At 36.7% G+C, this 27,101-nt stretch overlaps 1 long non-coding RNA gene across 2 annotated transcripts; it reads right to left on the bottom strand.

The window, feature by feature from the left end:
• LOC119149466 lies at positions 1 to 26,397 on the bottom strand. Of its 2 annotated transcripts, none has more exons than XR_005104699.1 (3): positions 26,261 to 26,397; positions 17,262 to 17,335; positions 1 to 77 (listed from the first exon to the last, which is right to left on the bottom strand). It is a non-coding gene; the product is annotated as an uncharacterized LOC119149466 (long non-coding RNA). The 2 variants fall into 2 exon arrangements; XR_005104698.1 differs by lacking the exon at positions 1 to 77 and adding an exon at positions 12,514 to 14,488.
• Between the last annotated feature and the right edge of the window lie 704 nt (positions 26,398 to 27,101).

Here is a 27,101-nt window from a genome sequence, read left to right as displayed (position 1 = left end):
GTGGAGGTGAGTGTCCAACTTACCTTATTTTTTATGGTAACCAGCTTGTGTTGAAGTTGGTACTTGACAGATTTCTGCTGTGGAGAGTAAGATTCAGATGCATGCTTGCATCAGGGAATGTGTTTCTTGTAAAATAACCACAGCCTTATAAAACATCCAATTAAACAGGAAAATACTTTTTGTTTGTAAAATCAGGACATTTAGTCACAAAAGACTGTAGTTGCAGTAACATATTGCAAAAGTTAAGCCAATTTCTGAAAAGAAATTTTTATTACTTTAAAATAAATAGTCCTACTCTTGCCATAGTGTAGCTTTATAGGACCTAACTTTTCAGAACAAATCTTGATAGATAACATGAAATAAACACGTATTGGACATAATTTGATGATTTCCTAGGAACTAATGAATTTGACCTGATTACTGAGGACTGTCCATCTGTAAGTTACTAGATCTCTGACAGCACTTACATACAACATACACTTTTAGTGTAAAGTCCAGTCAAAAGAAAAGGTTTTATATTAACAGGGGAATTCTTTATGAAAAGGGCTAAAAATGTCAAGACCTCATAATCATGAAGAAAGAGAACAAGCTTTGATGCAAACTCATCTGTATCAGGAACAAAGAGAAGGAATCAATTGGATATGAGAAAGCAATTTGCTGATAAGAGAAAGAAAGGGAAATAACAGTGGAGATAAATGAGAAAATAATGTGTGGAATTGAAATGGAAATAAATGATACAACAGAAAAAATAATCAGGTTGTTTTTAGCAGTATTATGGACCCCTTCATTGCAATCCTGGTAAATGGTATTAGACAGCAAAATTACTAAAAATGAACCTAAAAAGGCAGCATTATTCAACAGCTGCATCTTTAATTTAGAAAAAAGCAAGCATAATATATGTTTCTTAGCAGGGCACTAGATGCACTAGACTATAAATGATGAATATTAAACAACAGTTTTGGTGATGAATATATTTTTATGAATAGAACTACGTAATATGTCCCTATGAATTTTGGATGATCTGAATGAGGACAGCTTTTAGACTGTTGATAGTTTTTGACATATTTTAACAGTGTTTGAGAAGTACTAAAGAAACAAGAAAGTGTAAATATTATGGCAATACTTAAAAGGGCAAGTACACTCCATAGGTATAGGTGGAAGGCTGGCACCAACGCAGAGCACTACTATTAACAGCCTCTTAAGGAAATCCAGTTTTGATAGAATTATTTTAAAACTCAGCCAAAGAGAACACTTTACAGCCCAACCTTATTCTAAAGACACAGAAGAAGTATGTGGGACTTTTTTGGTTTCCTAGTGATTTGCATGTTCGTTCCAGCTACAGAAGATCTGATCCCTTCAGTCTTCTTTGAAGGCATTTAAATTCATATCCCACTTCCAGGAAGTGTGCTGAATTTTTGTTATCCCATGGCTTCATAGAAAATGCAAACATAGGCTTGGGGCCGAAATTCAGCCGAGTGTCCCCAGTATTAAGCTAGAGCACTGTTATCCGTCTTGCATATTCTTGACCTAATAATTCTTTAATTGTTGCAGAATGACATTACTACTTCAACATGATGTCAGAGTATTTGTATCAAGTTTAAAGGCTGCTGGTAAACCACAGGTCAGATCAAATGAAGGTATGATTCCTTCTGGCTTTAAAGATACTTTACCTCTTAAATCTGGGTACCGTTAGTGAGGCAAAACTTATCTCAAGTTTAGAATCATAGAATCATTTAGGCTGGAAAAGACCTTTGAGATTACCAAGTCCAACCGTTAACCCAAGACTGCTAAATCCATCACTAAACCATGTCCCTAAGCATGGCATCTACGCATTTTTTTAAACAGCTCCAGGGACAGTGATTCCACCACCTCCCTGGGCAGCCTGTTCCAGTGCTTGGCAACTCTTTCAGTGAAGAAATGTTTCCAATTTATTGAATCAAAACCTCCCCTGGTGTAACTTGAGGCCATTCCCTCTTGTCCTGTTGCTTGTTACCTGGGAGAAGAGACCTACCCCCACCTGTCTACAACCTCCTTCACCAACCTTACACAGGTATTGATAGAACAGGTGATAAGGCTAATCACTGCTGTCCCACAGAAGAGGCTCATCAAGACAAAGAAGGCCATTTCCTGAAAATATGCTCTAGCGTATCTCAAAGAAGAGCACTACCAATGAAAGATTCAGTCCAACTCTGCATTAACACCACCAAGTCACACAGATCTGCCCATATCAAAGTAGGACAGAGATTCATAAGATTAAGGTATCATATATTTCAGAAGGTAGCTGATCAACACTATCCTTTTACTCTCTCCACCATATGCTGAAATCTGATTAACAGAACTAAAGAAATACTCAGGCTACTAAGTGTCTAGATAAGCAATAAGATTTTGTATTGTTTTCAGGCAAGTGTGAGTCCTGGGTTGTGGTGAGGGGCTTTAACTCTCAGATGTGAGGAGACAGAGTGGGAACTGAAAATCCAGTTTTGTTCATTTGCACTTCTACATGAATACATGCTCCCCATTAATCTCTTTCAAAGCTGACTGGAGCTAAGGAAATGTCCTTAAATAGGCCTTGGGTCAACCAATATTAAGGACCAACGGTACTCATTAAGCAATCAATATAGTGATTTATCAATGATATAATATCTAGAATAGTATATATACTATTTTCTTTCGTATAAATATATATATATATAGTATACTAAGTGACTGATGGCAAGTTACACAGAATTTTGGGAAAAAGCTTGTTTTGTTTCAGTACAAGCTTAGTTCATGATAAAGTTTCATTAAAAGCTGTACTTCCTGTAGGTGCATTCTCTAGAAAAAGTAGTGAAAACCTCAGAAATCTGATTTGAATTTTATATTTATAAAATTTGAAATCTATTGAAAGTTTGAAGTCAGTCTGGATGTTTTTACCCACTCTTCATCACACTTCCACTGTGTTTACATTACTATAAATAGCATCCACAAAATAAATACATATACTTAAATAGCAATGAGATAGACACTTTGAGTTATCCTCACAGCTAATGCATTATAACTTTGGGGTGGTACAGAATTTCATAGAATTTTGCTAGAGTGAATTTATTTTAAGGTGAGAAACAAAACTGGATTATATTTATCTATGGCTGATTTATTTAAAAAAAAAGCTGATGACGTTAAGATTTTAAATTAAAATAAAATTTTAAAATAATTTATTCACAGATATCTTAGAAATCTCTGGATGAGTGTAACATTTGTGTCTTGTAACTATCACAGCGATCTCTCACCAATATAATATCAGGTGATATGCATGAATACAAAAATATCATTGCAATTATTAGAGATATTTTCAAACTGAAAAAAATTTCCAGTTAATCATTTTTTGTTATCCCCTTCAAAATTTTAAACTACATTGTACGTATATCAAGCAGAAGTCACTGCATGTATTCTACAAAAATCCAATAGTCATCAAACTGAAAAAGAAAAATCTGCACCTGTGATTCTTTTAATATAACTATTCCTGTCAGCACTGTACATGTAGTAACTGAGATGCTCAGTAACTTTGCTTTACTTCTGTGCTTAGTGGATTGAAATCTGAGACATGATGATTTGCTGTTACTGGAGGTATTGCTCAGTTCTGATAAAAAGTAAAACACTCATGCACACACCTCTTCTATGAAGAACATCATTCATTTGATTCTTAAAATCACCTCTAGTGCCACATGTTGTCTGTCCCTTTACTGAAGAAAAAATTATCTGCACCAAAGGAAAGAATCCCACAGCATTTCAATTTTTCTACTTCACTGTGTTTTCTTTGGGTCATTGTTGCACCTGGCATCTCATTTCCAGACCCTGGCATGTTCAGAGATGTGCACAGACTTACGTGTTACATGACATATGATTTCACAATATGCATTCTAGAGAGTATAAAATACACATAACTGCTTATCTCCTTGTGGGCAATTATTTCTTCTTGGGGTCTTTTTGCTTTTGCTATGAAGTCTATTTTCCTGAGAGGAAAATTTTTAAGATTATATTTCCTTTTCATTTTATTCATGAAAATCCCCTGCCCTTCTTTTTTTGCACTTTGAAACCTACATTTTGACAAGTATTCTTTACAAGATGCAGTAAAATGAGTACCATTAACTGCAGCCTACACAGCATCTGACCTTTCAGAAAGAGACTGGAGCCCTTTCTTAATCACCAGCCTCCCTAATTACCCTTCTTTTCACAAGGGTTGTTGCATTTAGGAAGCATTTCAGCCTGCTAGCCTCTCTAGGCTATTTGCTTCAATAAACTCAATGTCCTTTTTCTATAAACTGGGAGATAGATAATCATGTTGACAAGTCATATTATATAGTTGTTAAACATACAATCCCCTTTTTATCTCAGCTTAAAATACATCTCACTGACAGTAAGAAAGCAGTATTTTTAACAGGTACAAGTATACATCATAGGCAATGATAAAAGGAAGAAAGACTGTTCCTTGAACAGTCCTGGACAATTTCTTTTATTGAAATATTATGTTAGAGGAGGTATATCGTTCCTTACAACAAAAGACAGTTGGTTATTAAATTTACATTACAAAATTAAATTAAAAGTTTAAAATCTGAATAACCCTTTTTATAGTCAATGTCTTGATGTTTTCACTATTGAATAACCTGAGTTTTTTTCTATGTATTCTCATGATGTTCCATACAGTTATTCAGAACTAAAAGACTTGTTTTGTCATAGGAGGAAGTGACACAGAGATAAAATGCATAATGACTACTTGTATATTATGGCAAGTAGGAAAATAGAAGGGGGAAAAGCACTATGAGTAGATACACAAGTGAAGTATTTTATGAAACTCCTCATCTGGCTATTCTGGATCCATATCTTACCTGTCCACAAGTCTTCTACCTAGTCCCAGCTCTGAGAAAGTCTTTGTGATGGTTCATTGCCAGGCTGCGGAAAGGTGGGACCATTTCTTTCCAAAGCCAGGACTGAAGTGCCAGTTGTTCCATGTACTGCACATTCTAGAGGCAGTGACTGGGGTCTGCATGCTAAGAGCTCACCAGTCACAACTCTTGTCTTCTTCCATGCCTTCTAACTACATAGTTTCCTAAATATCACTTTTCACTGATTGGTGATATTATCCTCAAGCCATAGACCCAGAAAGCCTGTGTCCTGAGGGGATGAGAGGAGAATTTGGCTTTTTTTCACACTATAGAGGAAACAACACTCCTAATAATTATGCTAAAAAATAAAATCCATTTGTGTATTTTATTAATTTCCCATAATGTAATGCTGCCTCACAAAATTCTATTCAGTCGGGCAAGCAATTTTTTTCTTTTGACAGGCCAATAAGATGTCATTAATTTTTCATTCTCATCAATCACTGTGGTAAAGGCCGTCTGAGAAGGTTTTGTGCTTTGGCTGGTAATTTGTCATGACAATTTTGCAAGGTGGTTTTAATGCCTTCTCTTAGCTGATTGAAAATGTCTTATTTACTTCAATTAGTTTTGCCAGTGAGACACTGTAGTTTTATATAAAATGAATTGTTAATTGCTCCCTAAAGCCTAGGTAGACACCTGCTTTTCTATTAAAACACAGATTAAACTGCATATGTGGCAAGGGCTAAAATTAACTCCATTGTACAGACAGACTTAGTGCCTTCTGATTTGTTATACAGTCAATGCTATTTGTGACATAATTTCTGATTTTCAGTTAAGTATTATTTTTGCAAAATATAAAAAATATAAGTGGAAGCTAGTTTTTACTTGCTTGGTAGATATTACTATTTTAAAAATATATTTATGTATATATATGTATTGCCTTAACTGGTAGGTGCTTCATAAATCCTTTGCAAAGCTGGTGAATTAAACAACCTTTCAATGACAATCTTTTAAGCTTAACTACTCGGCTCTTCATAACCTATTTAATACCGAGAGATGATAGAGAAAGCAATAAGGAAGATTTAAGCATCTACATTAAACAAGTTCAAGGCCTCATGGTCCAGTCTCTAACCATGCAGTAGCATTTGTTTTCTGTGCATACTGTATGCAATTCTCATAATGACATTAATATTTCCACATGGTGAGGTTGTACCACTATAGTATGGAAACAAATTGTCCACAGCTGATTTCACTAGGTCACCAACACATTCTGCAGCTGGTATGAGGCCATAATTAGTGAAATTAATTAGCCTGAGGAAATTAAGCCATGTGACCTATACTTTAACACACATACTCGTTGCTATGGTAGCCCAAATAGGAGTATCTCTCAAGCTGTTAGGGCCCCTGGTTTCCTTTCATAATGAACAGCTACAGGGTGTGGAGCTGTAGATAAAGTAAATCCATTTGTTGGACATGGTAAACTGCACCAAATAATAAATGAAGTGACACTGGTACCTGAAGGCATCATTTGAAAGAAACCTAAACATAGCATTTAAACTTTGTGATGAAAAGCTTGGCTATTTTTAAACTTCAGGCATTGTCAGAATTTTATGGCACTGGTCAGAAAAAGTACAGGCAAAGTGAACATCACAGTGTGGTTTTCTTTCCTTCACTGTATTGATTTCTTTGTTTATATTCTAAATCCTTCTAAACCCAAACAAATGAAAGGTTCTGGGCAGATTTGGCAGGAAAACCTTTTAAATATTGGATTTATATTTTTTAAACTTCCCACCATTTTCAGACCATTCCCATATACTCTTGTTTTTATCTTACATTTCTCTACATAATCATATTTACATACTGACAACCAAAACTTGTTACAAAAAAAACTTGTTAATTCAATGACAAAATGCCAGCAGGATATGCATTCCTGTATACTGAAGAATGTAGTAGTTTTTTCAGCAATGTGACATGGCAAAGTTTTTCCAGATGCCTGTTCAAAGACATATTTATTTGGAAAAACTGAAAAATAGAAAAATAAAAAAAATAACAACCACTGGGGACATAAGGCATTCATGTAACATCTTTGACCATAGAAAGATTTCATTTTAAAAGAAAGTCCCAAGAGAATTCTGCACCTTTTTGCATTTTGTGAAAAGTTTATGCTGGATGACCCAGAATTTCCTTATGTTGGGATTTACAACACTATTTTCCTCATTATTTTGATAACTGTGACCCTAAACTTCATTAGTCAACTTCAGTAGTTTAAGAATCTTTTAATCAAGACATCGATGAAGGGAGAATTTGTTACAGTAAGTGCAGTGATACATGGGTTGAAAAGATAAAAATAATACTGGGAGGTGGCTTGAGGTCCCATGCATTACAATTGTCGGAATGCTTTTTATATAATTAGTCAAATTTAATTGTAGATTATATTTGGCCTCTGCGGTATAGAGCTGGGGAGCTCCCCAAAGACTCACTGAGGTAGATGGTTCAGTTTCTACCAATACTTTACATAATGCCTACGTTTCTGCTGAGATTCAGCAATGGGGTTTATCTGCTTTCTGTAATCATCTGAAAGGGAAGGTGGCTCATTTACCCACCCTTCTCATGGTGCTTTAATGTCAATACTATAAAAAAAAAAACAAAACCAAAAAAACCCCCACCAAAACCAAATGGCTGCAAATAGATTTTTCCCGAGGACTACAAATAACTGCATGGCTAGAAGTTCTTAAGAAGTTCATGAAGAATTTTGAAAAACTGGAAAATGAGTGGAAGTTAAGAAAACACACCCATAATTTTACATATTCCTTATGCAAATGTAAATACTACTGAATTTCTGAAAACAATATCCAAATTTAAACTTTGGTGACAGTGAAATGGAAATGATCCATATTTAAGCCAGCACAGCACAATGGGTCTTGATCATCTGAGCTGGGTGCCAGTGCCCTGTTGCCAGCAAGGGGCTGGGGTGGCTTTTGTGAGGCACGGCTGGGGCTGCCCTGCGCTGGGCATGGCCAGTTCCAGCCGGTTCCAGCCGGCTCCAGCCCACTTGCCACCAGGCTCCACTGGGCCCTGCGGCCTGCGTGGTGATGAAAATGTATTTAGGAAGGACAAGGCTAACATCTGAAAGGCTTGGAAGGGTGCTCCAACCTGAAGAAAGTCTGATGCAAACTTTTAGTTAAATAGTACCCTCTTCCTCTTACAAGAACCTATTATAGATGCCAGAGAATCTTTTCTCTAGTGATAGCAATTCTGGTTTCCATGAGGGCATCTAAATTCAAACTCAGTCTATAAATAGTATTATATTATAAATCTATAGTTTTTAATGTTTTGTGTGCGTTTGAGGGAAGGTTCTTCTGCATCTTATAGCAGTGAAATTAGATCTGAAGTTTTACCTTCAGGTACAGCAAAGGTGCAAGAAAACTAGCTAACATACCAGGCCTGATACTGATTTCACACTGATCTGTACCAGCTGTAACTCCAACTCATGTTATTCATGTAGTCAGAGATCAGAATATCAGATTTTTTATTAATTTATTTTCAAGAGAGTAGGTAAATTAAATCAATGACAAAACTTTCTGATCATGCCCAGGTTTTCACCCACTATTATCACATCACAGTTACTAAAGGTAAAAGAAAGCAAAACAAAACAAAATGCAACCCACCACCGGTCTTTTCAAAGGAGATGTGAATTTAAAAAAAGTTTAAAGACAGAGCATTGAAATCTAATCATGCAGATGATTATCATGTGTAAACATACGTAAGTTTTAAGGAACTGAAGAACAATAATTTCTTAAACTCTTTTTGGAAGATGCTTTTTGACAAGCATTAGGAAGAGAAGGCTGTGATGCACAAGGGATTGAAGAGAGTGTAGAGGGCAAAAGGAAGCTCAGAAAAAGAAGGGAAGGAAAATAAAAGAATTACATGGAGTGAGCTTTATGAGTTGAAAAAGAAGAGAAAACAAGGCAAAAGTGAGAGATGCACAGAAGATGATGATGATGTCAGATGGATTTGATGGGAAAATCTGTCACTTCAAGTCAAACAAGAAAAAGATGTTTTTTTAAAAAACTTCAATAAACCTAGCTATAAATGGATTTGACGTTCTCCAAAATTAAGTATATATGATTCATTTTCTATGGATTCGTAAACTGTGCTCAGACATTGCCCTTGTGTACAAGATTGGGAAAAAATAATTTCCCATATGCAAATGGTTAAAAGCAGAGGGTGACATATATCTGTCTTACATCCAGAATTAAATATACTGAAATACAAAAATAGCAAACATAATAAAAAAACCACCTATAATGCAAATTTCTATTGATAAATTTTACAGTATTCTTTTAGAAACTTAAGAGTACAGTAGTGAAATAGTAAGGCAGCAGACAAAATAACCGAATACAACTGTTACTATTAAAAAATAATAATGTAAAAGACAATACACACCTCTGATAGTTTTAAAAAACTGTTCTTAACTAACAGTATCTGAAGATATTCTCAGATCATCTGACTTCCTCTTTCTGTTTTTGTAAGGTACTTCAGTATCTTTAATCAGATCACTTAAAATTCCTGAGGTTCAGCCCGTAATTTTAAAAAATATGTTCTCACTTCTGCCACTAACCTGCTAAGCAAGTCTGTGCCTCTGTTTCCTATCTGACTCATTCTTCTGTGTAATGAGATAAATTCTCTAGGGTGGGGACTTTCCTTCACTGTGTGTATGTACAGCTATTATGTCACTGCTAGGCAGTGACAAAAATAGCGATGAACATGTTATCATAATATTGATATTGTGTTTTTAGTTTGTTGGTGAGTGTTGTCCTCAGTGCATGTTGTTATATAAGATTAATGTTTCCACTTTCCAGAAAGAGGAGAAAACAAGACACAGGCAAGAAAGAAAACTATTGATCTGGCAAACACTACATAAGAATTTTATGACAAAGCAGAGAGCACTATAAAGAAGTGTCTTGGCTTCCCAAACTGTGTCTTAATCATAAAAGCATCATTTCTACTCTTTACAAATGAAGCTGTAATAACATCAATAGCTTTAGTATTTTAAAAATAGATTATTTATTTAGAGTAAAAAATGCCATTAAGGAAGGGTGACAATATTGAGACAATTCCTTATTTCGTTTGTGATAAGTGTTTTCTGGAAAACTTGAGAAAAGAAAGAGGCTGAGTTTTGCTTCAAATAATCCTAGTTAATAGAAGGCTGTGGTATTGTGACAGATGAAACACTACCATTACCTTCTTCCTTGACTACTGTATGTATCATGTCCACATGATGGTGGCTTTTTAATTTCATTTGAAATGTGCTTTTTAAACTTAATCTAAATTATCTTTAGAATTTTTAATTAACACCTCAGGAACAAATTTGTATGTTTAAGTCAAAATACTGGCAAATTTTATATTATAATTCTTGTTAATCTTACAATGAAATTTTAAATTACGTGCAAATGAAATTTAAACTCTAAACAAAATTCATAGAACACCTGATTGAATTAACAGAATTCAATACCTAAAGCAGTCTGGAAGGCATTACAAGAAGTTACCTAGTCCATCCACTTCCACCAAAACAGAATCTCATTAGTCTGTGCCATTTTTCAGAGGTACTTGTTCAGTGTGTTCTTTAAAAAACTCAAAAGGCATTTTGCAGTTTTTCTCAAGCATTTACTTCGGTGTTGAAATAATCTTCACCATCAAATGTCTGACTTACCCCTTCCTAGCCTCTCCAGGCCCTAAAAGGTGAGGACTAGCAAGCTGAAGTAGGTACATTAGCTTGAACTGGGAACTAGACAAACTACTCAACAAGTAATGTTGTAAAAACTGATCTATCTTCCTTCCTCTACCTCTCGGGAATGTAGAGAATCATCTGTGTCCCCACCAGAAACTTTTTTGTTAGGTGGTTTGATTAAAAGCTCATCTCTATGCACACAAAGGAGCCTAGAGGAACAATGACAGGCCAGGGAACCCCAAGAACCTTATCAGGACCCCCCTGACCTGGTTCGTCCCAGGGCTACCCTGGAAGGATGATCAGCCCCATGGCCCAGGGGTGACACTCACCAATTCAAGACAAAGGGAGAGGTTTTCCATGGGGAAAATCTTATAGGCTGGATAAGGGGCTGATGGCTACTGCGTGCAAGGGTATGGGTCTCATTATTTGATACAGTGAAATGCATTTTGCATAAGACATGGCATATTTTGGAAAAAGAGCCAAAGGTTGGCAAAGAGAGGAATCAAGGTGGTTTGGGGAGGAACAAGCATGGGAAAACAGAGCCAGGGATAAAAGGAGCCATTTATATGTAAACAGGGGGCTGGTCACTATGCTTGCATGGCCATGCCCTGTGTCTGATACCCATAGTCTGTCCTGCCTTCTCCTTAAAATCCATTTCTAACTATTTTGGGTGGTCTATTCCATGTGTGTGAGTGTGCATGGAGGTCTAAGTGCCAGCCACTGGGTTGGACAGCAAGTCTAGAGGCCTGTGTGCCTGTTGTGCCATTACCTAGAGAGACTGGAGCATGAGTGTGCTGTGTGGGTATGCATGTCAGCATGCAATTGCCAGCAAACATCAAGCTGGTCTAGCTGGCCAGCAGGACGAGAGACTTGGGAGCCAGGTTTTGGAGTGGCCAGAAGGCTGGGTCAGGTCTTGGACAGACGAGAGAGTTTGAGAATTGGCTACTGGAGGGACCTGGATGTCCAGGCTAACTCCTGGAGAGACTATGAGGTCTGGAGGTTGGATATTCATAAGGCCAGAATTGGGAACCAGCTATGGGGAGAGCCATTTGGCCTGTGTTTGTCTGTGCATGGGGTCACAGGGAAATCCAAGAGCCAGGGAATGGGCAGACTGGGTGTCCACCAAGGCAAGTTACTGGAGAGACTGAGCATGTGTGTGGCTGTCTGTGTGTTGTGCAAAAGGGGCTCCGAGCATCAGCAACTAGAGTAGAGCTGTGGCCTTAGGAGCTTACTATGTCCAGGCACCAGCGATCCAGTGGCAGCTGCTGCACAGATTCAGTGTCTAAGCCTGGCTGCTGAAGGGATCTGTACAGGATATATGTCTATATAGGTATACGTGTCCCACTAATTGACCTTCACCCTCATTAGCCAGAGATGAGTATAGATTAAGGGGTTTGACACTGTTTGCATGAATACATTTTCTGTCCATGTTGTGGTCTGTTTGACCAGCTGCATGTGTGTATATATAAATATACACATTTAGTGCATGCATATGTGCACATGTGTGCCTGCTGGGAATTCAAGATCAGCCTCACTACTGGTTAGACCTGTGTATGTGGAGCTGCAGCAGGCTTTCTCCATTTGGCTACTGGATTAATCAACTCCTAATACTTTTTCCTACACATAATTACCTACTTTTCTTTCGGTATGACTACTTTTCCAAACATTGGTTATTATACTGTCCATAGCCAGTATGAAAAGAAAAGACCTTAAGCAGGAAAAGAAGCTAACCATTGTACTCTTGTGTATCTCTACAATTTGGAATTTTTAATATATGTTGTCTAATTCAGGAGTAATGCTAAAAAGGTCCGCAGGGGTTAGATGCTGAAAGAGAACCTTATTGGAAAAGGCAGAGAAGGTGAGGATTTTTGCCATTCACTTCTCCTCTTGCTAATCATGAATACTACTTCATGCAGCAATGCTATTTCAATGTGTTTTGATAAAGTTATAGATATATATAAAGATATATATATCTAACCATATAAAAATATTCACCTGCATCTCAGCAGTAACATTGTACTATCACATCCTGTCAATATATTTGAAGAAAATGAGTTTTTCATCTGAGATTAAGTACATTTTTTTAGATCAACCACCCTCACATATGGCTGAATAAAAATGCACCTGCAAAAACTTCTGTTTCAAGAATAAAGAGAAAAGTGTTCCTAAAAATGCATCAGTCACTAACGCAGCCTCAAGGGCTCAAAAATATGTTGTTAGGAATGTTTTCCCTTTAAGGAAGTTTCCATTGCTTTGAATAGCAATTTTGCCTGCATAAGGAGTACAGAGATAGTGGTTACAGCACAACAAGGCTGTCATGCTCCATAATCGTTTTGTCCTGCAGGGCCAAGGTTTAGACTGGTGTTTCTCTTTCGATGTTAACAGCTTCTTTTTACTGTCTAGTTTTCTTTTGCCAAATCATAAGCTGTTTTAAACTAGTCAAGACCCATCTTCCACTTCTTATCTCATATGTGCAAGTGTAAGAGGAATGGGTGAGAGAAGATTAGGTGATTAACATGGCCAAATAAAGCATTTCAAGAGTTAGCAGGTCTGTGTAAATGCCTGGCTAGAAGAACATCACCAAGTTTTATTAAAGTAAATGCAACTACATGGGTGCTTAAATGCAGATAACCAGGGATGTCTATTATGGTCATTTGTTGAGCTCACATGATCAAATGATTAACAATTCTAGATTCAATACAGTTCTTTTCATATTTGAAATGTTTCCCAAACACTGTCTAATTAGAAAAACCTAATGTCAATTTAATTAGTCAGTCCACACTGTGTGATTAATAAGTGTTTATAAATAATTCTTGTGCTGAAAAAAGGCATAGGGATATCAATATTGGTACTGGAACTCAAAATAAAACTCAGCAGCCTCCCTCTGTGTCCTGCCTCCCTTCTATGACTGTAGAACCCATTTAGAAATGAAACTGAACTGCCTCTGAGCCTGGAAGAGTCCAATGTAACTATCAGGCACTTCTTGGCAACTCTCCAATATGTCCTATCAACCACCCCTGAAATCTGTTATTTGATTAAACTGATGTGTCTGGCTCCATGTTTAGAGCTTGTCAATAGCTTGCCAAAGACATCTGTCATGGTTGTAACTGGCTATATTTGTCTGTAACCTACCTCTAGGTGCACCTTCACCTCTTTATCCCTGCCAAGCATTTAACCTATTACTATTATTTAATAACACACAGGACTCCAGTCATAGCCTGTGATCACATTATGCCAGGCGTTCCATAGGTTTGTACTAAGCTACTTTCCGCAATAAACAGAATAGGATAAATTATAATTTCTTTGTCAACATATATAAAGACACTGGTATAGTGATCCCTAGTTCCATTTGAAATGTTGTTACCACATTGTAAAAGATTAATAGCAAGAAGAAAAATTGTCAATTAAGTAAAACAAACAAACAAACAAACTGAAAGAGCATTACACCAAAAACCCCCAAAGCAAATAGGCATAAGGTGTTGCTAAGCTATCAAGAAAAAAATCCCTGTGTATTTTCATCTAGATTTATGAGAAAGCTAGCAAAAAGAAAATGGCATCTATTTCAAGATGTGCAGAGGAAAAAGGAGAGGTACAAGCTGTTTTTTAACATCTTGAGACTGTACTAAATTAGTTTAATCCAGACAGTGCTGAGTGCTTGCAGGGACACAGAGCCCATTGCAGCAACAGGTAAAAAGGTGCTAGAGGTGATGATCTTGCTCAGTTTTTGGCCATCCTTTCACAGGAACCATGGTAAAGCAAAGGTTTTTGGTAGTTTGTGTAACATGAAGTGAGCTTCAGGTCCGCTTCCCATTTGGTCTCCAAAGGAAGTAGATTTTGAGATGCTGCTATGATGCTTTTCAAAGCTGAACTGGCACTGCAAGCTGGCTCATTTGAAGTAAATCTTGAAGGCAAAGTAAATACAAGTTTTACAGTTAAGCCATAGTTTGCAGTTTGTAGGTATCAGGCAGGCTTATACAAGTAGACCCATGTGGAAATCAATCTACAAACTTTTCCTCTCTGAAGGGTAAGAGGGTGTAGAGTGATGGAGATGTGCTGAGAATGGCTAAATCAATGATGCAGTATTTTGTGGCCCACAAATAGGAAGATATGGACAAAGCTTCTCTGACAGCATCTGGGTAGAAAAGCTATGGCTCCTAATTGAGCATTATGCTGCTTCAGACCTCACATCAGAGGTGTAAGATGGTGTTAATGCCAGGTGACATTAAATATTATGTAAATTAGACCTCATGTCCACAAATATATAGTACTTTAAACATGACTAGGGCAGCTTTCATATTCTCTTGCTACATTTATAGAATACAGCATCCAGGCAATTTATATATATTTACATGGAATGAAATAGCTCAGTGTAGATAAACCAGCACAGCTCTGGAAGAAGCACAGCAGCAGTGTTGTGGACACTCTGTCCTGGCAGGCTTGTCCCATGCTTGCAAAGCTATACTGCTGCTGATTAGGGAAATAGTCTGCTATTTCTTCAGCAAGCTCAGTTTTGTACAGTTGAGTTACCAAAGCAGACTAAAGGCTTATCTAAAGTAAGGTGCCGGCAAATACTAAAACTAACTGGATTTCCTTTCCTTTTTTTAATTTAAAAGGTGAAGGAGGGACAGAATGCAGCTATTTTCCTTAAAGTTTTCTAAAAAAAAATATATATTGCTAAAAGCCTCAAACTCAATTTTTCATAATTCAGGCTTGAACCATAGACTGGGAAATGTTGTGTATTCAGTGGGAACAAATTCCTGTCTTCCTATGGGTTTCCCTGTAAAGTACTCAGTTAATTGTGTTATTTGTGATGGGTAAAACCACATATTTCTTGGAAACATTTTGCTTTGTTTACAACGGTATTGTGACATTCTGGATTGAATGAAGCCCTCAGTTAGTTTATCTGGGGCTTATTATAATGTTTAGCACATGTTCGTCATCACCGGGGACCAAAATAGAAAATGGCCTGGAAAATAATTTCTTATTCCTAAGAAATGTTAAAATGTTAGGTGTGATAGTCATCAAGTCTCCTGATGTAAAGGAAATAATAACAATGATGTTTTGTTTTAGGGGGGGAGTGGCAGGAATCATAAGGCTGTACAAAACCCATAATCTCTTACTGGAATGTAGCTTTCAAAGGTGCTAGGAATTGCTTACTCATGCTGAGCTGCCCCTGGGAGTCATATGAGACTTTTGTTGTGGTCACATGCTGGCAATCACCATGGTGTAGTACCTTTATCAAAGTCACTGAGGGAATACAAGCACTGTGCTTTTTAAAGCAGGGCTTGTGGTATGAAATACAGTTGCTTCATTTTCTGCAGAATAATTCACAGAAATTATTAACAATGTGCATTTGAATAGTCATCATCTTCCTTACAATGCCTTATTTTGTACTTTAAAAGGCCCAATGACAATTTGCCTCTTCTTACAAAGTAAAATATTAAAAAACACCCTTAAAAATATAGAAAATGGCTTATCTATCTAGTTTTTATTTTCTTTGGAGGTTAAAACTGAGAATGCACTTTACTACATCATATTGTAAGCTAGATGAAAAATTACTCAGATTATATAAATCCACCATAAGGACAGGGACTCTTTCCTTATGGAAATAACATTCATCCTATATTTTAGATGAATAAATTTATTGGTTTATGGAATTTTATTTAGTGTTTCAAAAGCTCACAGCAAGATATTTATATGCACCAAAACAGAGTTGGGCCTAATGTCACTTCTGGGTGTACAAGCAGGACTCAGTAGAGAATCCTAGAGATAAATTTCCCGTGACTACATTATAATTTCAGAATGCTTGTGGAGGTGAAGACAAATCGTTCTCTGCCAGATACAAAGTGCTTGTATAAACTTACTCACAATTACACCTCGCGCTGGGTACTGAGACCTGAATGAAAATCCTACATGCAAACATTCCTGAATCCCTGCGCTACAAGAAAAGAAGGAGACTGGCCTCATATTAAAATTAGCTTAACCAAAACCGGTAGAGATTCAGCAGCAGCAAAGTTTGACCTGGTACTGTGTGACCTCATTTAAAAGTTGTAAAATACTGTGTTGCATCCTACAAAATCTTTTATTACTTGAATAATTCATTGATTTCACAATGTAGTTTTTAACCCTAAGCAGGCATTGGAAAGGAAGTCCATACTGAAGACTGGTGAGTGGGCCACAGCAGGACTAGATAGGTCTTACTCCAGTTTGATTGTTCCTAATATCCAATAGCTTGAATATCTCTACATGGAATGACCCCATTGCAGATATACTCTGAAACCAAAATAGTATTATGAGAAGAGTCCATAAGTTGCCAATGTAGCAGTTTTTCTCATGTGAATAATTCTTCTGATAAGTGCTCATGGGTGTTTCTGCAATATTTTTGGAACACAGAAATAGAGGTGAGTTCTTACAGATTCTTGCATAAATTAAAAAATAACAAGTAAAAGAGTATATTATCAAATTGGACCCCCTATGCTAGAGTTGTAACTCGGGAGTCATAGGTCATCTTTCTGTTTTGGAACTCCCTGCAGCTGTTTATAGTCAGAAACTCATACATGTCCATTTAGCACAATTAATGTGCAAGAGATTTAAAGTGATGAAATTTGTATCAGTATTGAGAAGGAGGTGTAGGAAAGGGAAATTAAAATAGATCTCATCCTACTTTTGCTTACCTCCTTTTACCCCTTGACACAGCATTTTCTCGAATTCTAGCTCTTACAAATCAGTAGGTAGACTGTAAATAGACCTAGAAAAGAGAGATTTTACAGCATCAGTTTCAAACCGGCTAAGAATAAATTTTAGTATTAAAGGGCATAGAACAACTGCATTGTTTCTTATCATATATTGCAAAAGCATAAGTATTACTCCTTTAAAGGAAATATACTCACTAGTTTGCAAAAGCATAAGTATTACTACTTTAAAGGAAATATACTCACTAGTAGAGGAATGGTGATTAAGATAAAACCATAACTTTCTTATTGATTAGAGACTGCTCTCAATGTTAGAATAATAGGATGAATTAGTGCTACAACATCATAAAGTCAGAGCTTGCCAAATACAAGTGGGTGTACTTCTGGCGCCATCTCTGATAGCCACGTCTGGCTGAAGGCTATCAGATAAATATGTAATTAAATAAATATGGTCCTGACTGATCTGACATTTTTTGTTAAAAAATAAAAAATATGGAATGAGTATAGCTCTTTGATCTAAGAGAAAGGTTTCTGCCTGAAGTAGAATTTATGTTTTATGGACTGATTGTGAGCAGTTGTTTTAAACAGTCTGAATTTTGTTCCATCTAAATCCACATGCAGCTGGATTAAGTATTCCTCGGTGCAGGACATGAAGTTAAAATGATAAAAGAAAGTAGTCACTGGGTATTCTGATTGGCTTCTGGAGATTTCAAGCCATAGCATGTTCCTGGCATAAGATCAAGTGTCACATATTGGATGCTCATCACATGTAAAATACCAGGATGCCAACTGCTTTTCATTTAGCCAAGCAACGTATTGGCCCTCTCCCAGCAGCTGGCTGATACCCATTCAAAATTCACAGGTTGGTGGGACTGTGATCTCAGCAATCTTTTCTTCCTCATTTTGCTTAATTTTTTGCTCATGGCTTTTTCACCTTCTTCCTTCTTTCACTTATGGTTTGTAGTTTTCTTCCTTTTTCTTTTGTATGTGTGTGTGCATGTCTTCTACGCTTCTGTACTCCAGAATCCCTTGTTTCTTCCTTTTTTCTTTCATTTTCTTTTTTCCTTCTCTTTTCCTTCCCTCTTTTAATTTATTGTGTCTTTTTTTTCTTGTTCCTTTACCTTCCCTTCATTTTCTTCTTAAATTTTGCTATCTTACTCCCTCAATTTCTCCTTTGCAAATCAATCCAATCTGATATACACACAAAATTTATTAAACATACATTGTCATATATTGACAATATATGTATGATATACGTATTATCTGGATAGAGTGTTGTGATATGTTATGGTTTGAAACCAACAGCTTTAAACATCCTTCACTTTGGGGGTTTAATCCTTCTAGCCATTACTCCTTGTTCTTCTGATAAGAGCAAACTGTCAATTGCAGAGTACAATCACTGCCGACTCCTGCCAGTTCCCTAGGGTTATGTGCTAGTTTTCTTAAATTCTTTCTTAAAGAAAAAACAGATTTTTTTTTAGTCATTACAGCATTGATTAATTTAATATCATTCCTTATGAGGCTAACATTAACGCTAATGCAGATTCATATGTAATCTCTTTTCAAAACAGACTGGAGTTACGCAGTGACTTATGCCAGTATATTTGCCCCAAAATAATTTTTTTTAAAAATTTATATTTTATTAAAATGTATTTTAATATATTATATAAAATATGTAATGTATAAATATTATTTTATATCTAAATATGATGCATGTACTATAATGTAAATGTTAACATTATATTAAAAGATTATTATATAAAATATATAATTGTATATAAAATCTGGAGTGTTCTATATAACCCCTCTTGCATTTATTCCATAGGAAAAAAAAAACCCTAAGCCCAGTCAAGTACATTTGAATACTGCACTTCCTTATGTCTTTTGCAATTAAAGCTTTTAGGACAAATCCAGAGCCACTGCAACTTTCACGTACTCTATTTCAATTAGGATAGCTGCAGCTCTGTTAACTGCCTATGGCAAAAAACTCCTGTCTTCTTTAGTCCTAGGAGGTCATAAAATGATTGTACTGCCCCTATTACGCAATTCCACACACCATTTCAACAGTATAGTTATAAGTTATCCACCATCTTCCTCACAGCATTTACTTTTAGACCATCGTATTATAAATTTTCTAAGTAAGTTTTCTTTGCATTATTCAATAAATATTGACTGCTTGAAGCTATATGATTAATGAGTGAAACAATGCTACGTTGGGAGTGAGGCTGATCCCTGAGGTGCCATATCTCATAATATCCTGCCTGAAGTTGAATAAATCTATTGAGGATTCTTATTAAAATCTTGTTCATATAAGCTCTATAGAACTGATCCTGTGAATCCTAAAATTTTGAAGGCCTTTATCCACTATTCTTACAATCATCAGAAATCATAATTAGACAATTGAGAAATATTGTTCTTAAAGTGTCAACAGCAATCAAGTTTCTGGAAGCTTGAGAAGGAGGAAGCTACAATCAAGACGAAATCTTTGCTTCTTAGAATGAATGGTATTAGAAAGAGTGTTTTCAGACAGGCACATTTCTAGAATTCTCCTGAATTTGAGTAGGGGTCAGCTCAGTCTAGGTGAAGGAGTCTGGGTCAACAGGCCCTCTTTGGACTCATATGCAACATGAACCTTTTATTAGTATTTTTTTATAAAGACTGTCATATGTATTTTGAATGCCCTCTTGAGTAGTCATAATTTACCTTGCAATATAGTTTAACATGAGGTCATTTCTATACTGGACCATCTATGTATTTAGTGGCAGCATGTTTTACCAGCTGTTACACTCTGAACAGCTAAGTACATCTGCACACTGCCTGTATTGTTTATTCTATTATACTATTGAGGAGATAATACAACTTATAATAATTTAATTATATTATTATATTTTATTTAGGAGAAAGTTAAGGCAAACTAGCTGTTTAGAGCCCTTCATTCTACTTCTTAAAGCCTGAATATCATATAAAACCATCCAAGATAACAAGTTTTTAAAAATAATAGTAATAGTCATCAAACTAAAGAATTTGGAGAAATCTTTTGGGGAAACAGGGACCAAAAATGTTGATTTAAATTACACCATTCTTTCCTATAGCACTATCATTTGGTTATAGATACTGTGGTAACAAATTGGGGATAATAAACTACAACAACCTTACCCCTCCAAAAACCTTTCATCTCGTCTACTGTTACCATCAAATACAAAGCCAGTCTGGATGAACATTTTGTCCAGAAGTAATCTGTAAATCTGCTGTTGCCTTCTGCTATTGCCTCTCACTTGATCATTGCCTTTCAGACCTAGCAAATTAAATGGAGGATTAAATACGAAGTAAAATTTCTCGCAGGACCCTTTCTTCTGCTTCTCCTTCACCTGAAAGTGAGGTACATATGTGCAAAACTGTCCTAACCTTAAGTACAATGTCTTCTAAGTCTCCTTGCTATAATCTCAGTGACTGAAGCAAATAACTCTTCATCATGAAGGCTTTAAAAAAGAGAAGATGGTAACTGTGAAAGAGTTGACTCTACTATTCCTCTCCTGTAGGAAGCGTGGGAGAAAGAAGAGGGAAAAAAAAAGAAAGTAGTAGCTGTTGTAAGTGATTGTCTCAAAAATGCTTCATATATGAATGAGCAAAAGGACTATGAGATCAGTAGTAAAAAAAAAAAAGTTACTAGGAAAAAAATATGTACATTAGCCATTTAATTTGAACATCTACAAAGTAGATGGCTGTATCTGAGCTAGTCATCCTTGTATCCCTTTATAGTCACTCACTGGAGAAAAATAGGAACCTCTAAGTTATGATTCATGTGATCTATTTTTAGGTTTCTACATAAGGATGAGGATGAGATATGACAGAAACTCCCTATTTTTATCTTTCAACTATAAAGGGAGTCTTAACAGCTACATTTCATATGATTATGTCTATACTATAAATGTCTAATGTGATATCAGTACATAATAGTGGAAAAGGTGGAATAGTACATAAATGGCAACTTCCTTCAAATAAGGGGATAATTAGGGTAAGGGGCTGGGGGGTGGGAGTGGAAAAAGAAAAGATTCCTGCAGACACAGACATGCAAAAGCACTTGAGCAGATGGTGGTGGAAGATCAGCCAGAACTCCACATATCTACATGGCCAAGTGAATGTGCAGATCAACCCTCCTTCCTTTTCTGGTACACAAGTATTCAATCAGAACAGAACTATCATTCTGCTAATGTATTAATAGATTTACTGCTAAAAATGAAACAAAACCAAACCCAAAAAACTGTTGTCAGAATTTCCCATCCTTTTACTGATCATAGGTTGTAAAATAATTCTGGTTCTTCCAGGTCAAGATCTGTAAGCATGTGACTGCAGTGTCTTGTAAGGAATCATACACTAATCAAATTCAAGACTATGGTATTCCCAGCATATTGAACTTGCAGTTATCTTAGTTTAAGGAGAATACTTGCCAGCAAGACATTGCACATATGATACTGAAATAGAAATAAAGAATACTAGTGCAACAATTAGAGGAACAGAAAAAGAATCAAACTATTTTCTGCTCTAAGAAATGTTTTGGTATTTAATATGGCAGTCCTACACAGACATCTTGTTAGATTCAAACAAAACTATTCCTAAATTGCAAAACTTTAACCCACCAAAATGTTCCAACATTTTTACAATGCACCAATATTTTCTTCCCTGCGGCAGCTGAAATTCTATCTGTGTGGTTAAACCTTAAACCATTATAATTTTTAAAGCTGTATATTTTCCTATGAATGATGTTAATGAGGTTTGGGCAAGGCTGTCTCCTCAGCATCCATAATTAACATTATTTCCTTAAAGCAGCAAGAAATGGCAGAAAGCAAGGGTAATAAGGACACATCTAAGGAAAAGGGTACTGGAAAGGGAGCGGAGTGAAAAAGGAGAAGGTGGTGCAAGACAGAGAAGGGTAGATGAATCCAAATATCTTGTTCATTCTTCCACTCAAGGCAAATCTTGAAGACCTTAACCAAAGGTATTTTTATAGTTAACAATCTCTCTATTTTTCAGCATAACACATCAGCTGGCTTTGCACCCAAGTCTCATTTCTTTGCAGTGTTTTATGGTGGTGGTCTATCCTTGCAGATAATAAAATGCCATCCAATCTACTTACCAGAGCAGCTTACTTTAATTATGAAATCTCAGTATTAGTTCTATTCTTGCTTTTTTGCTGGCTTTTAGGTGTATGTTCTTTCATCTACCCAAAAGAGTTGTTTAACTTCCTGCCCTGGTTTCAGCTGGGGCTGAGTTAATTTTCCTCTTAATAGCTGGTGCAGGCTCTGTTTTGAATTTGGTGTGAGAACAGTGTTGACAGCACATGGATGGTTCTAGTTGTTGCTGGGTGATGTTTGTACTAAGTCAAGGACTTCTCAGTTTCTTGGGCCCTGCCAGTGAGAGGGCTGGGGGGAGGGGACACAGCCAGGAGAGGTGACCCAAACTGGCAAAAGGGATATTCCATACCATATGACATCATGCCGAGTATATATAAGCTGAGGGAAGAAGAAGGAGGAAGCGGGAGGACATTCAGCATTATGGCATTTGTCTTCCCAGGTCACCGTTACGTGTGACGGAGCCCTGCTGTCCTGGGGATGGCTGAGCACCTGCCTGCCCATGGGGAGTGGTGAATGAATTCTTGTTTTGCTTTGCTTGTGCACGTCACTTTCACTTTAACTATTAAACTGTCTTTATCCAAACCCACACATTTTCTCACTTTACCCTTCCAGTTCTTTCCCCCATCCTGCTGTGGGGGAAGTGAGTGAGCAGCTGCATGGTACTTAGTTAAGGGCTGGGGTTAAGCCACAACACTTCCAAAGGTAGTGGCAAGAATGACAAAAGCAATATGAAAGTGTCATTGAGGAAGAAATGCAGATATGCTGATTTGGACTATAAACCATGAATGGACTTACACTGACTTCATCTCCCAACTATCTAAAATCCAGTTAAAGCGTGGTATTTCAAAATAGAGAAGTGCATGAGTTAGAGTTAAGATTAGCTATCTTCTCATCTTGACGGGCAACTATTCTAGCCCTCTGTTTCCTCTTTTTTTAAAAAAAAAAATGCACTGTATAAAATCCATTTATGTTTTGTTTTAGCAGAGCATATATAATTCATATTCTCAGTGTACCATATGTGATCATTGACTGTGTTAAATGGATGAAGGAATACGTGAGTAACTTTTATGCACTGAATAAAACAGTAGTGCATAATATACAATGCAATGACAAATCATCTATTTCAGAAAACAAGCAGACAGAAATATTACGAAAATTATCGAACTCACAAAAAGCTTAAGCATATGCTTTTTGGGGAGATACATATTTGTATATAGTATTTACTGGAAAATATCAGCTCTTATACTTAAAGTCTCAGAGTTACATTTCAATTCACATCAGAACACGTATAAAATTTAAGGTTGGTAATATATTCTGCAAATAAATCTTTGTCCAGTTACTTCCAGACATGGATATGTATTTTACTACAAGTATTCAAAATTACTGCAGAATCTGTTTTTTCTTTTTCTTTCTTTCTTTCTTTCTTTCTTGCTTCCTTCCTTCCTTCCTTCTTTCCTTCCTTCTTTCCTTTCTTTAGGTTATTTCAAGGTTATCAACCATTCTATTACACTCATTTAAACGGTTAGTCATCTGAACCTGCTGATCAGTATTTTCTGCAGTATTTTCTTGACACTGTTTACAGTAATGGCTTCTGAGGAAGTTTCTAGTGTACAGCATACATTCATAACTTTCCCAGAAGCTCAAATATACTCTCTACCAGCATTAATGTTCTCTGCCAAACAAACTGATTATTTCTAATTGGAATGCATTCACAAAGTATCACTGTGTTTGGCACTAATTGACACTTCTGTTACATCATCAGCTGAGAGGTTAAGGACAGCTCAAAGACTTAAACTATCCTTTAATTTCTAAGATGTTTCCTACCTGTCAGAATTTGAGTGCATGAGCAAAGTAAGACAGGTTTCTAGTTGATAAACAAAGAACTTAAGACTGTGGGTTTTTCAAGTAATTTTGCAAATTTTCAAATAAGTTTGCCAAAATTATATTTTAACACACACCCCTACCCCAGAAAGGAAACCCTTCCATCTCCCCACAAACCCTTAAATGTTCTGAGTTTCTAGAGGAGATGAAGATCCATATGGAAAATGAAATTCTGTCAGTTTTACTTTATGTCTATGAAGTTATACATTTATTTTTTTTTAAATACATTTAAATATACCCACTGATGGGTATTTGAATCCTGAAGATTGTACATGCAGTGGCCAAAATGTTTTATTCTGGACAAGAATAAGTGAAGTATGACATATGTACAGAAATGGAAATACGGAGGTCTCATTTTAAAAAGATCCTCTTCCATCCATGGAGATATTTTTAATAATTGAGCTGTTACAAGATGTTATGAAAGGCATGAACTTGCAATTTAACGATGCAGTGTAAATCACAGTTTGAGTGCTGTGGGATTTCATCTGATGATCCACAATTCATGAGCCATTTGTTTCAGTAAATCTCCTTGATATATCAGTTCATAAGTGCCACGATGTGCCATTATAAAGCATTGTCAAAGGGTCTGTGGAAACACCCCTACAAATGGCAAAGAATCTGATTATCCTGAAGGGCTCAAAGATCCCTACTTCTGCTGTTGCTCTGTGTACCATTCAAAAAAAAAAAAATAGTTTTATTACATACAAAATTGTAATTCATGGGGTGGTTATTTTTCAAGGAAGGATGCAACTATTGTCATTATATAGTGGGTTTTTTTTTTTTCCCACAGTAAATGTAATTAACACAGAATTATATGTGACAATATAGACCTAGGTGATAGTAAAGCAGGTGATACAACAGGTGAAGAATGTTCAGCACAAGCAGGAGAAAATACAGGTTTCATATTCAAAATCACATATTAGTCTAGAGAGCAGGAGGCTCAGGGGGGATCTTGTTGATCTCTACAACTGCCTGAAAGGAGGTTGTAGGCAGGTGGGGTAGGTCTCTTCTCCCAAGTAATAAGCAATAGGAAAAAAGGAAATGGCCTCCAGTTACACTAGGGGAGGTTTACATTGGATATTAGGAAAAAATGCTTTACTGACAGGGTGGTCAAGCATTGGAACAGGCTGCCCAGGGAAGCGGTGGCTTCACCATCCCTGGAGGTCTTTAAAAAATACTTAGATGCAGTGCTTAGTGATGGACTTGGCAGTCCTGGGTTAACAGCTGGATTTGATGACCTCAAAGGTCTTTTCCAAGCTAAATGATTCTATAACCAAAAGAAGACCACGTATCTCCCATGCAAAGAAGAAGCAGAAGGCATAAAGAAACACCAGAAAGATGTTGTTGCATTTGTTAATAGTGATGTAAGAGAGGCAAAGAGAGAATTAGTAACAAATGAATCATAGAAAACATTCTCCAAGGGAATTACCAGACCTGTAAAGAAAGAGTAACACTTTGGAAAGAAAAAAATGGCCACATGATGTGAAAGGGATCATGGTTTAATTACAATAAAGACTGATACACTTTCATAAGAAAAAAACGTATCTTCCAATGCACCAGGAGAGTTCAATCTACCTAATTCTGTTTCTAGTTTTCTAGACTCTTTCCCTTTGTTGTGTTACTTTGTGGCTGCTTTACATTTTTGTTACATTTCATTTGCATTAAAGTTCTTTTAAAAGGAAGTGTCAGATGTGTTGGTTTAGTTTTCACAGACCTTTTTATATATGATAGGAGTAAACTCATATCTTGCGATCAGTTGTGTGCACACTCACAAATTAGCAGGCCCAAGTTAATTTATCTGCCGTCCTGTAAGAGCAGAAAATTTAGATATAGCCGTCCTGTAAGAGCAGAAAATTTAGATATACTGTGTAGTAAATAAATTGCAGTTCCTTTATTATAGCTGTCCCAAGATATCTTCCCTAACTCAAAAGTAAGACTGTTGTCAAAAAAGCCATAAACTAGACTTACTTTTAGTTGTGGGCAGTAGCAGTGATTTCATGATGGATATTCATACTTGCTAATTGCATCTGCTACATTGCACTGTCTCCCATAACATCCCCATTGACAAACATATAAATGAACAGTGAGGCAGACTGAAAACTGGTTAAATTGCCAGGCCCAAAGAGTTGTGATACGAGGCACAAAGTCCAGTTGGAGACCCATTACAATGGCATACCCCGGGAATCAATGATGAGATTGGTAATGATTAACATCTTCATTGATGACCTTGATAAGGAGGCAGAAAGCACCCTCAGGAAGTTTGCGGATGATACAAACCTGTGAGGATTGGTTGGTACACCATAGGGCTGTGCTGCCATTCAGAGGGTCCTTTAAGGGCTGGCAAAATGGGCCAACAGAAATCCCATGAATTTCAACAAAGGGAAATGTCAAGTCCAGCACCTGGGGAGGAACAACACCACAAACTGGTACAGGATGGGGGCTAACTGGGTTGGCAGAAAAGGACTGGGAGTTCTGGTGGACAGCAAGTCAACCATAAGCTGGTAATGTGCCCTTGCTATAAGGAAGGCTAATGGGATCCTGTGCTGCGTTAGGAGGATTGTTGCCATCAGGTCAAGGGAAGTTATCCTTACCCTCTGCTCAGCGTTGGTGAGACATATCTGGAGTATTGTGTTCAGTTCTGGGCTTTCCAGTGGAAGAGATATAGGGAGCAACTGGAGACAGACCAGAAAACAGCCACTAAGATGATTATGGGACTGGAAGATCTCTCCCATGCAGAAAGTGTGAGAACTGAAACTGTTTTGCCTAGAGAAGACTCAGAAGAAGAAAGCTCAGAGGAGGATCTCATCAG

The sequence above is a fragment of the Falco rusticolus genome, chromosome 5, assembly GCF_015220075.1.
Source record: "Falco rusticolus isolate bFalRus1 chromosome 5, bFalRus1.pri, whole genome shotgun sequence".
NCBI classification, from domain to species: domain Eukaryota; kingdom Metazoa; phylum Chordata; class Aves; order Falconiformes; family Falconidae; genus Falco; species Falco rusticolus.
The sequence above is the reverse complement of the archived record's forward strand: the minus strand, read 5'-3'. Positions and strand labels throughout refer to the sequence as shown.